At 43.9% G+C, this 13,309-nt stretch overlaps 1 protein-coding gene across 8 annotated transcripts in view; it reads right to left on the minus strand.

Annotated features, from left to right (window-relative positions):
• Positions 1–13,309, minus strand: part of PDZD2 (PDZ domain containing 2) — a 373,385-nt gene that overhangs the window by 195,762 nt on the left and 164,314 nt on the right. The window contains exon 1 of one of the 8 annotated variants that reach the window (XM_079144475.1): positions 2,908–3,760. The exons of the other annotated variants lie outside the window; for them this stretch is intronic. The gene's annotated coding sequence lies outside the window, so the exon portion shown is untranslated. Of the gene's footprint in view, positions 1–2,907; positions 3,761–13,309 lie in introns of those variants that run through there. 8 annotated transcript variants of the gene reach the window in all.

Consider the following 13,309-nt stretch of genomic DNA (forward strand, 5'->3'; position numbering starts at 1 on the left):
TAAAATGAAGAGATTTCCCAGAAAGTACTTCTGTACTTTTTTTTTTTGGCGTGGTACTGAGGATTGAACCCTGGGCCTCACACATGATATGCAAATGCTCTGCTCTGTCACTGCAAGTAAGCTGTGTCCCCAACCCCTCTTAGAATATTATTTTGAGACAGGGTCTTGCTGAGGGGGGAAAAAAATGCTGAATTGCCCTGGTAGGCCTTGAACTTGTGATCCTTCTGTCTCAGCCTCCTGAGTAGCTGGGGTTACACTCATGCACCACCATGCACAATTGGAGGAACAATATTTTTAAAAGGAGAATGAAAAAATGTAATTGAAAAATAAATAAATTCAGTCCCTAAGAGTTTCCTTTCAATTAATAGGTGTTACGGAAGAGAGGAATGGAAATTTTATTTTTTTAAATTGTAGAAAACTGTTCAGAACTAATGGGCTGAGCTTCTAGATTGAGAAAACCCATTGAAAGCCCCGTAAAATGGTTGGAAAAAGAGTACCAATAAGAGATAATGAAGTGTCATTACAAAGAGAAAGGAATATTACAAGGGACAAAGAGGAAATCCTAAAAACCTTCAGAGAAGAGGAAATACATTCAAAGCATCAGGACTTCGAATGACATCTGACATCTGAACAATATTAAATCTGAAGGGCAGTTCTTCCCAAACCAAAGGGAAAGGGACCCTCACTGTAGAATTCATATCCCACACAAACTGTTAACCTCACATGTGGTTTTCTCAGATCTTCTTTCTGGAAGATGTGTGTTTTGGAAAGTGAATGTAAGAAGGAAGACTGAGGTTTAGAAGACTGGGGATGCTACATAAGAAACAGGCAAAGTAACTCCCTAGGACATCCAATCATAGTGCCTGTGCACACAGCCTCAGGAGCAGCAAATCCAGGGTGGAACTGGAGGACAAGAGGTGAACCACAGGACAGGATGCATTTGGCATAAAGAAATAAGTATGAAAACTTGAAAAGTGATTATCTCTGGGGCATAGGTGTTGAGGTTGGTGAGGGGTGGGTGAGTGACTGATGTCCCTACTTACAAGTCTTATAGAAATATTTTACTTTTAAAAGTATATATATATGTGTACTTTTGATACACATATAAGAGGGAAAGAAGAGAAGATCAGACTAGGAATTGGATTTCGGCTCGAGAGTAAGAATCAGGAAGATTCCCAAGCAGCACCCTGGAGCGCCCACTCTCTAGAAGGCAGAGCATGGGTGCCTGGGTAATGCCCTGGGAAACAGAAGCCTTTGAAGAAGACAAGCAAGCAACATGGCAGCAGAGAGTAGACACCTGGAGGTCCCAGGGGGCAGGGTGGAATGGAGTCCCTTCAAGGAAACAATTCCCAAGTGTGACCTGCTGGAGCATGGAGAATCAGCAGGAACAGGCTGAGGGGAAGCTCAACCCCATGCCGCATGGCATTGGATGATTTATGGAAGCGAGAAGGCAAACTGAGAGGCAATGTTTAGTGATTCTGCAGCTTTGCACCTTCTTCCTTTCCCCTTGGATGAGGGGAGGCTGCATACACCTTCTGGACAGTTATATCCAGCAGGGCAGCCTCAAAGTGCAAGTTGAGAGCAAGTGGAATGAGCCTCAGGTCCTCGGTCCATCTTGGTTTTCTCAGTCACTTTCTCTTTTATGTCCTATTTCTATTTCTTCTGGTTGTGGCCCATCTGAAAACTCTTCTTTCTGCAGAAAGAAGGCCTTCTTCCCCAAACCACCCATTGCCATCCTAGAATCCCCCAGCTGCTCTCTCTCTCTCTCTCTCTCATCTATCTAGTACTGTGGATTGAACCACCGAATGACATCCCAGCCTTTTTATTTTTCTATTTTGAGACAAGCTTTCACCAAGTTGCTGGAGCTGGCTTTGAACTTGTAATCCTCCTGCCTCAGCCTCCCAAATTGCTGGATTATAGGCGTGCACCACTGTGCCCAACTATAGTTTAAAATTTTTAACTATATTTTTAAAATTCATCTGCAATGTGACTTTCACTTGCAAAAGCACCCGTACTGCTATATTTTGTATATTTTAAGATACGTCTATATTAGAGTTTATAGTATCTCCTTATATCAAACTCAGCTTGACCTATTTTTATGAAAAGCATTTATTGTTTACATTAAAAAAAAAATCTTTTCCCCAGAATGACAGCTGAAGTTACCTCCTTAATTCCCTTCATCTCAGGAGACAAAACTGACTTCATTTCACTCCTAGAATTTATAAACTCCAGTAGAGAGAGGCTTCATGATAGAAAATGCCATTATCTTTCCAAACATGCTTCATCTTTAAAAGATCTTCTCACTAGTGGACACTCTAATCAAAACATTCTGTGAATCAGTGGCGGGGCTGTTGTCCAAGCAGGATGTTCAGTAGTTTGGGGCAAAGATCTGTACCAAATGAGATTGTGACCTCTTGTAGGATCATAAACACAGCTCCCTCCAGTAGAGAACGCAGCTTTGCCCGGCAGATTGGCAGGCCTGCTAGAAGCAAGGGATAAGGACAGGTGCCCGGGCTGCCAATCTCCTCACGCCCCTCATGTGCTTCATTAGCACTCTCACAAAAGGCGTTCAAAAGGACTGTGGCTCTGGAGCCCCTCGGGGTTCCTCCTGGGGCGCGTCCCCTCCCTGTCCATCACACACACACAGGGCGCCTCCTTCCGTCCAGTAATTGACAAACCGGCTCAAAGCACTGCTCCCGAGGAGCACAAACCATCTCGAAACACGCGAATCCCCAGGTGGAAAGGCAACACTCCAGCGATCTGGGAGAAGAGTACGGCAGACGGCTGGGTGGCTGCTGGTTTTTGTGCATTCTGTGCTAAATTCCCCGGCTGAGGGATTCAGCCTCCATCTGCACCGCAACCCGGATCGGATCGGGAAGCGGGAGGTTTTTCTAGGCAGATTCCTACCTCCAGTCTTGAAGTCACCTTTGGAGGCTTCCTCTCCGACCTCTTCGCGCAGCTTCCTTGGAGCCTGTGTCCGGAGCAGCTGGCCTCGGGTAATCCGTTCGGGCCGGGTTTAGCAACGCCAGGGGCCGGTCATTAGCCTAATCACCTGCTGGCAGTCCGGCGGGGCGCGCGAGAGCCGGGCAGGGCTGGTTCCCCGCCCCGGCCGCCGCCCTCCCGAGGTCCCGACGGCTGCGGGCAGCCCCGGAGCAGGATCCCTGCAGGACTTCCCAACCGCTCCCCTCGCTGGCTACAGATCTGTGGGAGGACCCCCTCCCTCCTCGGGCCCTGGTTGAGGAGGTTATGAAAAGACTGAAATGTAATCCTAAGGCGGCTCGTCACTCCCGGGCTCACTTGTCAAAACTCCACAGCATTCCAGAATCCCTTCCCCGGTCACTCCCCTCCTCTCGCAGGGAAAAGGAAACCGCCCCGGGAGGATTGCAAGGAGTTGGGGTTTCTTATTCAGACCCTTTTGTTTATGTCAAGTGCTCAGGGGCTTCCTGCTGTAAACTGGGCGCAGGATTGAAGGAGAAAACGCCCTCCCCGGACCCTGATACCCTCACCCAGCTCCGAAGTTCCCTCAGAGCCACCCGAAGAGGCTCCACCTCCCTAACATCATTCATTTCATAACCACTCTGTTTCATAATCAGCAGAAGCATGGGTTCTTATGGGGAGGGGGTTATTAAAATCACAACTATCACACAGGGCAGGATGTCAGGGAACTTTCCAGAAATCACCAGAGCCTTTCTCCTGGAGTAACCAAATTTACCACCCCTGAATTACAATTGCCCGTGACTGCACAACTCAAGCATTTCCTTTATACCTTCTTCTGCTCGCCTGCCCCTCCCACCTTCAGCGGGTTCAGTCAGCAAGTCAACCCCTCGAGAGGCGAACAGGCTTGGGCTGCACAACCATCTCTCCAGCTGCAAACTGATGAGGAAGCCTGACCCACGAGGCCCAATTGTTTACATCACACCCACTGAGGGCTTCCTGTCTTAAATTAATGGTAATACAAATAAGACAGGAAAAGAGTGTTTGCTTTTCTTAAAGTAGGAGAGGGGCTTGGGCAGGGGGAGCCACCCCACACTTTTTCATTGCTTTTCAAAACTTCGATGGTATTTTATTCCATTTTTCCACTTCTAACACTTGTTGAAAAGTAAAAGCACTGCTGTGCCAAACCTCAAACCATTAAGGAACTCCTGCTCAAAACACATTTTCACCTGGCTTTGGAGGGCTCCAAGTTGGAACTCCCAGGGGAAGCTGAGCTTGAGGTATGGAGAGTGCCCGGGGTTAAATGGCACAAGTAAACTCACTCCAGCCCTGTGATTCCCTCCTGGGACTTGCACAGACAGGTACACACCCTCCCCTCTCTTTGGGGTTTGCACCAGAATCTTGCCCTACTTTCACCCTGCCCTTGTGTCTCTAAGCTATTGTTCTTTTCCTAGGCATATAGCAGCCCCTAAAAGTAAATGAACTTTGCAATGGACAAATCTGGTGGAATTCAAAGCAATTAATTAAAACGGAGGAGGCCAAAGAAGGCTTCAATTCCCAGTATCATTACTGCCACTGGAATGGGTAATTAGAGCCTAGGAGGGGCCAGCCCATGTCAAGCCCGGGCTGGAAATCTGCCCATTCTGAGAAGCATCCCAAGAGCACACGGTAAATAAACCTCATAATTACCAGTCTTGGAATTACCTCCAGTTGCTTCATTCAGGCCAGTGCAAGAGGAAACCGGAAATAGGCAGGAGTGCCAGGCAGTGGCATTCCTCCTGTAGACGTACTGGAAGGAAACAAAACCTCAGGATAAAGTCTGTCTCCAGGAGGTGTGTGTACTGCAACCAACACCACCTCATGGAATTGAGAACACTGAGCATGCCCAGGGAGACAGGCTTGCCAAGTGGGTCCTCGAAAGACTGCAATTCCTGGGTCAAGGCGGCAAGTCAGGCTGACGATTTCAGAAAAAGCCAAATGTATCAGAGCACCAATGTAAAGTGTCTGGCTTACAGACATTAAAATGAATGCTAGCTCCTCCTCCCCGACCTTTTCCAGCTCTTGGGCCATGGGGTAGAAGTTCTAGCAGATTCATGAGCATCCTTCTATGTGGCAACTCAGTATTTGATAAGTTTTAAGGGAGCTAAGTTCAAATTGAATAATTTTTACTAATTCCAGAAGTGCTCTGAATGCCTTTTCCACTGACAATTTCCTATTGCTTTCGCTTCTTTATTCTTTCAATCCAGTATATAATTTATGATGTGCAAATCAGTGCCATTTAAAGTAAATCTAGGGCTTTAAGTGTAATGCAAATAAATATCCTGCTCCCCAGCCCCATCTTCATTGCTTAGTATCAGTTTAGTGTGTGTAGTGCTGGGAATTAAAAATTTGACCACATCTGCATAATATCTTAGCTTCAGGAAGGCTTTAGAAAGCATATGCCATTCTCATCAGCAGGTCAGAAAGATAGGATTGGGTCTGTCTTTTCCCTACCCAGGCTTCACTGCTGCCTGGAAAAGAAATCAATGGCTCAGTAAACAAAGTAGTGCTTAAAATGTACTCTAAGATTTCATCCTGGGTCTGGTTTAAATAATGCTTGAAATTGCTCTGTGCACACCCAGAGTGTATGAATAACAGGAATTTGGGTTGGAACTGCTAATATGTTAAGAGAATCCAAAGTAGCTTCAACACATTAACGAATGGTTCATTAAAAACAGTTTAGAATTCAGCATGATGGCTGATTATAAAGTAGTATCCTCGGGGGTGATAATCAGCAAGCTGGACACAAATGAGGCTTAATGTCTACATTCAAGAAATACTGACAAAGTGGTGAGGATTGTGGTAGATCATGCATGTAAAGGGGATCTGCACACCAAATTGATAAGGAACAGGCAACCCAACACTGGGGTGTTCACACTGGTGACATGTAAGGAAGTGCCCCACTGCTCCCTACCCTGTCATAAAGAATTTGGTAGCAGACAGAATCTTATGAGGAGGTATGTCCCTTCTGAGGTTCCTTATTTTAAGGAAGATGTGGAGACACTGGAAAGATTCCAAAGGAGAACCTAAACGATTAAAGAGACAGAAAATAGAATCTATAAGGGAAGGTTAGAGGACTTGGAGTTGTTTAGTCTGGAGAGGAAAAGTACCTAAAGGCAAACTCAAGTCTTCTATCTGAAGGGTTATTAAAAAGAGGATACCGACCAGCTGTTCTTCATCTTTCCAGAGGACAGAAGAGGTAAAGAGACTCAAAATACCACTTTAAATCTGGGTCAGATTTTTTCTGACTTGTCCTAATGGAAACTGACTTGACATCAGCATGGTCTCAGTTGCCATTCCTGTGCTGTCTTCACTTAGGTGACATCTGAGTCTTGCATGTTTAGGCAGAAGCTACTCTAAAAAAAAATCCATCCCCTTCTGGAAAGATAGTCATTCCATCAAGGTAGGCACAAAGACTCTGAGCCTCTGTATTCCCAATTCACCAACAAGGTGCCCCGAGAATGTACTGATCCCCCAAATTGGGCCTTTATTCTTTATTAAAATGGGTACCTCTAAGAATACATCCAACTTCAGATACTGGATGGATGGTAAGAATATTTCATAGATTCACTCCCATATTTTTTCAGTATACAGGAAGTATTGCTTTCTGTGTGGGCAAAGAAATACAGTTGATGATGATAATGATAATAATAGCTATGAATTATTAAGCTCTTACTATAATTATGTTGGGCACAGTGCCCAATCTATTTTATGTAGACTACCTACCTCATTTATTTTTTTTGCAGTAGCCCTGTGAAGTGGAAATAATTATTAGCTTTATTCTAACACAAAGAAACTGAGTCACAGAAAGGTTAAGTAACACAGCTGGTAAATGTCGGGAGTCCCAATTCAAACCCACTTAGTCTGACTCAAAAGGGTGTGATTAATTAAAACTCTGCCTCCCATCGTTAAGTGTTTTTAGTTATTCAGAGGGAGGAAACATTAGGGGAAAAAATTCATGCTTCTTGGCCCAAATGGACTAAAACTCAGGTCTTCCATATGTTTAAATTACCTTTGGAACAAAATCATTTTTTCCCAGTATAACAGGAAGAGACGGATGGAATTGACCTTCTGATTGAGAGGGTGCATGGCTGTCTTCCCCAGGGCTGAAAAATCCAAATGACAGTCATATCTTTTAGTAAAATTAAAAAATTTTAAGTAAAAATATAGAATAATGTATTCATTAATAATCTCACCTTGCATACTGTGGTTCTGTGACTGTTGAATTTATTAATATAAATGTACTCGGACTGTGATGCTTAAAGCAAACTGAGCAGAACGGAAGTTCTCCAACATGCTGGTAGCCAAGGCTCTAGTCAATCATTTCCATGGGCCTCTATGGGTGTCCCCTAAGAGTCTTAAAATTCAACTGTTTCTTTTGATTTAGCTCCCTGAGAAAGCATATGGACAGGTCACATATTTTCTCAATGTCAACCACTTTTAGGTCAAGACAAGATTTTTAATGAGGTTTATTGAGTACTGTAATTTATCAACAGTAGATGATTCATGAGTGAAACAGACATCAAAATGATTTTTAGAAGGGCAAATAAACCACACACACAAAATAAAAAGCCTTGATCTAAATTACTCCAAAGGATAGATATTTTCCCATTAAGACAATTTATCCTGAGTTCATAAACAGAGAGGGGCATAATTATACAAGTGTTTGCTAACAGATCTGTACCTTATGGAGCTATAAAAAGCTGGAGAGAGGAAGAAAGCGGAAATTCCCAGGAGAAGATCCCCAACCACATCCAGGCCATCGAATCTCCATACATACAAAGCCCAGCAGTGACATTAAGCAAAGCATGAAAAGAACCCTCAGTATTTTGACACAATCCACATAAATAAGTTCGAATTGTCCTGAAACTAAACAATGACATTTCTACCCCATAAACTTTCAGTTAACACATGGACAGAGTGGTGGCTTATTGGCATTCCAGATGTACTTAATAAGAAACATGATGCCTAGAATCAAAAAGGTCTTTGGTAAAGTTGGTTGGATGGATGGATGAGTGTGCAGATGTCTCAACAGATGCTGGCACCGCCTCTTTCCTCCTTTGAATCTATGTTGGGAAGATGTCATCAGTGCTGCAAAGTCCAAGGCCCCAACGGGCTGAGCAGTTTGACACTGGTACCCTGGAAACAGTGCTTGGAACCAGAGGTTGGTTTCCAACCCAAAGATACCAACTGTGTTTTTGCCATAAGTACAAGAAGAAGAGTTGGCAGGCTTTTACTTGAAAGTCACTATTATTTATAGTATAGATTCTAAACTCTGAAGTCCAACAGAATCAAGTACAAAATAATTAACATCTACTGACCACTTGCTAGAAGCCAAATCCTGCCCTAGGCTCTTTACATTTTAATTCTGGGGGTCTGAGGTACCAGGGATTGAACTCAGGTGCACTTGACCACTGAGCCACATACCCAGCCCTATTTCTTGTATTTTATTTAGAAAGAGGGTCTCAGTTGTTTAGTGCCTTGATTTTGCTGAGACTGACTTTGAACTTGCAATCCTCCTGCCTCAGCCTCCAGAGCTGCTGGAATTACAGGTATGTGCCACCATGCCTGGCACATTTTAATTTTTATTTAGTTTTATTTGTGGTACTGGGGATTGAACCCAAAGACACACTACCACTGAGTAACACCCCCCACCCTTTATATTTTGTATTTTGAGACAGGGTCTCACTAAGTTGCTGAGGCTGGCCTGGAACTTGGGATCCTCTTACCTCTGCTTCTCAAGTAGCTGCGATTACAGGTGTGTGCTACATTGCCTATCTGGTCCTCAATAAATCCTTATTACAATTTTCGTATAGGTTAGTCTGACATTAGTCAGATTTTTGCCACTCTAACAGAGTACTTGAGAGAATGAATTATAAGGAGAAAAGGTTTACTTTGGCTCATAGTTTTAGAGGATCCAGTTCATGACTGAGGGAACCCATTGCTTTTAGGATTTTGGTGGGGTTGCCAGATGACAATGGTGGGGAGTGGGTGGTGGAGCAAACTACTCACCTTATAGACAGAAAGGAAAAGAGAAAGAGGAACAGGATGGAGTCTCACAACCCCCTTTGAAGGCACATTGCCATTGACCTAGTACTTTGCACATGGCCCTTCCTCCTAAAGGTCCACAATGTCTCTGGATGGCACTACCCTGGGGACTAAGCTTTTAATGCATGAACCTTTGAGATCCCACTCAACATCCAAACTATAGCTGAGTATGGATTATTACCAACCTTTTTTCAGGCAGTAAACTGGGCCACAGGATTACCTAAGAAGCTCATGACACACAACCAGTAAAGAGAAGAGCTGGGACTCAGAGTTCATTTGGAGCCAGCATTTGCTCTTAACTGCTACCCAGGCCTTCCTCACTCTCCTAGGAAACGTGCAACAGATGCTCTGATCTCTGCAGGACCTGCTCCCAAGCTCCGAGCCCTCCCGCTGTTACCTCTCTGAGTGCTTCCAAGACTTATTCTCCAGTCAACACACAGCGAGCAGCTTTCTTGGCTCACACATTCTTCACCCAGCTCTGAAGTTCCCTTGGGAATGTGTGTTGAATGTCAGTCTGGAGATGTAGTGGAATAAGAAACACTTGGGTTTATTGGGAAATGAACCCAAGGGTTCTTGCATGCTAGGCAAGTACTTTACTATTGAACTACATCACCAGCCCTCATTCTTTATTTAAATTAAAAAAAAACAAAAACAAAAACAACAACAACAAAAAACTATCTTTACCTGATTACGTTGCCAGAGAATAATACCAGACTCCCTGTTCTCCTTTATCTGCCCCAGATAAATGATGGCCCTATAGCTAAGGCAAGTGAAGTCACAGAAGCAGCCAGTTTTTTTTTTTTTCTTTTTTCGAGTTTTATGCATCTCTAAAAATCATACCTTGATAACAAGCATATTGTAAATATCTTACCAACAATAATAAAGTCATTTTCTAGTTGTGTGTTGATTACCTATAGGCCTACTTAATCTTTGAGGGTACTTAAAAACATAAAAAAAAAAAAAAAGAAAAGTTCAAATCCTACAATGACTACCCATAGGACCCAAGGTGAGATGTTTAATATTTTCCTATTCTCATATTCAAACCAACTTCCTTAAGGGCTTTACAAAGGGGGGAGATTAAATGAAAAAATGTTCATCAGTGTCCAGTGCCGGATACTATAACCCAGAGATTCTCAATCAGGGGCCATTTGTGCTCCACCCACCACCCCATCAGGGACATTTGACAATATCAGGCTAATGTTTTTGATAGTCACAACTGCAGAGAGGGGTACTTATCAGCATCTAGTGCGTAGGAGCATGAAATGCAGCTTAGAATCGTACACAGCATAGGACAACCTCCCAAATAAAGGATTCTCCAGTTTGAAATGTAAATATGCTGAGGTGGAGAAACTGTGCTATAAGCTCTTAAAAATCTATTAAAAATGTAAATTCCCATCCTCTTCCTCTTTTCTTATAGCACCAAGTTTCTAGAAGGAATTCAGGAAATACTGGTTGAGTAAGCATGCACGAATGGGCTGAGTGACTGCCAGTCCTAGGCTCTTTTGCAAGAAACACTTAAATTGAGAGTGATCTTGTCTTGGCAGGGCTTTGGGTGGGAGTTAATTCATCTATAACCAGAACCTTCCAATACCTGAGCCCGGTGAAAGGAATTCTGAAACGAACCCAACCTCACACTGGGAGCCTGAGCCCAGTACAAGGGATGTCAAAGTTGATCTTAGGAGAACTGATGCACTTGGACAAGAGTCAGCTCCTCCTCATTGGTGGCATCTGCAGTGACTTGCTCGTATGCTGTGAAAGCTTCGCCAGTTGATTCTCATCCCACTTCAAGGAATAAATACAGCAAAAGAGCCAGAAGGTCATGGAGGGATTTGTTCAGTCTCTCAGTCCTTGTCCCCTGCCCACTCCAGCCACAACCACACAACCTGGAGCCTCCATCAGCCTCAAGTCAGGGAATTCTTATGCTGCTGATGGGAAAACATGGTGGAAGAAAGGATGTCCAGTCATGACTTGTATATTTCAACAGGGTCAGTGAAATGGGTTCAAAGAACTGGAAACTGAAGAATAAAGGCCACCATTCTTAGATACAGCACAAATCACACTACAGAAACCAGAGGACTAATGGGATGTGTTGGCGGGGAAGATTCCTTGCATTCCCCATTCTCCAGATTTGAAGACGGTATTTTCTAGCTCTGTCTTTTACAGTCAGAAAATACAGGTGGTTTTGGTATAGTTGTATATGATAAAACTTAAAACTTGCATCTCCAGTCATTCTTAAGCCTCCCTGGGAGATGTTCAACAGCCTGCCCAGAGCTGTGCAGAGCAAGGTAAGTTCTGTCTTCCTGTGGCCTCTGTATGTACTGGGCTGGGGCTGTCCTTCCCACTCTCGCCACCCTCCCATGCCCAAGTCCTACTCTTAAGACCTCAGCATAGACATTGCCTCCTTCAGGGGACCATCCTGACCTTCCCTCGAATATACTCATGGCTCTTCCTCAGGCCCGGTAGCAGCCTCACTGCCCGTTCACCTGTTTGCTAACACTTGGAGACTGTCAGCTCTTTTAGGGGAAGGTCATGTGGCCTTGCTTACTTTTTTATTCTCAGGGCCTAGCACTGTGTCTGGCACATACAGACACCCAGGGGATATTTGCCAAATGAATGAGTATAAGGAGACTTCCTGATGCATTCATTCCTGCAACTACTTATTGAGTGCCTACTATGGACAGGTACAGGGCCAGGTACTGGGAGAACAACTATCCCCACCCGAATATTAACAATGCCAATGGTGATAAGAAGAACCATGGCTAATGATTATTGGACATTTACTGTGTACCAGGCATCATGTTGAAATTTTCTCTTTTCCTCTTGTAATCCTTCCCCCAAAACCCATATGACAGGTACTATTATTATTCCCACTATACCCATGAAGAAAGTCATTTACATGAACTTTAATGTAAATGAATCTCTAACATTTAAGTTCCCAGACCTCTACATACTTGGGTTTCATTCACACCAGCTAAGAAAAGGTTACCTGTGAATTCACTCCCGTGCTTTGCTGGTGGCTGTCACCTTACCTGGAGTGTCCCTACTTGTGCACTTCATCTTGTTTGAAATTTACTTTAAAATATTTTGATGCACACTGTGTGAGGTCAAGTGATGTCAACCACACTCCACGCTTGAGACTGAGCTAATGTATGATGGACATTTATCAGGAGTCTAAACTCCGCAGTTGCAGCATATACTTGAAATATCATTATCTAAGTCTGCTAGTTTCTGTAGTTAACAAAATGAAAGTTAGAAACAAATTTTTCTCGTTTGTGGAATGAGAGATTTTCAAGGTAAGTTGGTTAGGAAAGTTCAGACAAACACCCCTGTCCTTGCCTGCTGGGCTGTGAGAATCAGGGCCTCAGCTTCCTCATGCTTCGGAGAATTGACTTCAGCTGTGCAGATGGGGACAGTGTCCTCCAATAAGGCAGGATTCTGATGATACAGTCAGCTGATTCCCCTTTGGAATACTACTGTATGAGCTTCTAAGTGAACCTGCAGGGAAGGGTAGATCTTCAGACTTGCAAAGCAGGTGGAGTTATTTCTGTGCTTGGTCACTAATACTGTACACAGGGCCATAGTCAAGGACTCACTTTCATGGTAATGGTAGTGAGGTAATGGGTCAGGAGACAGGTAGTTCTCAATGTTTCCTGACAATCTGAGTCTACTGATGCTCAAAGAAAGGACCTGATAACTGTGGAGCAGGCAGCTCAGGTGGGTCTGCAACACCCCCTTCCCTGGCTGGGTCTCTAGGCAAACACCGATTCATCTTTCAACACAGGGCTCAAAAATACCCGCTACCATGAAGGCATTTTTTTTCTTTTTTTCCATTTATTTATTATTAAACATTTTTTTCATACATGTGTATAGAGTAATAATCTCTGTCTCATTCTACTGTCCTTCCCATCCCCACTGCCCTGCCCCTCCCCTGACCGTCTGCATAACCCAAAGTTCAGGAAGGCATTCTTGATAAATCACCTCCCCTTGGGATTTCTGAGAGTTGCCCAAATGGCTTCTTGCTAAGGTCTTTCTGACAAATCCTTATTGCTTAGGATAACCTGGGCACGTCTCTTCCTGCATCCTGAAAAGTCTAATTTACCAGGATTTTATATTAGAATATGGTTTATTGAGTGAGGCATCATGCTAGGTGCTGAAGAGACCCTGATAGGCAACATGAGCTTAGAGACTGAGGTGGGCAAATGAAGGGACAGGCAGTGATTATGGGATAACATTAAATCCAGGGAGCTAGAGGAATCCCATTAGGAGCTAGGAAGGCTAGGGAGGTAGG

This window comes from Sciurus vulgaris (assembly GCF_902686455.1).
Source record: "Sciurus vulgaris genome assembly, chromosome: 6".
In the NCBI taxonomy this organism is placed as follows: domain Eukaryota; kingdom Metazoa; phylum Chordata; class Mammalia; order Rodentia; family Sciuridae; genus Sciurus; species Sciurus vulgaris.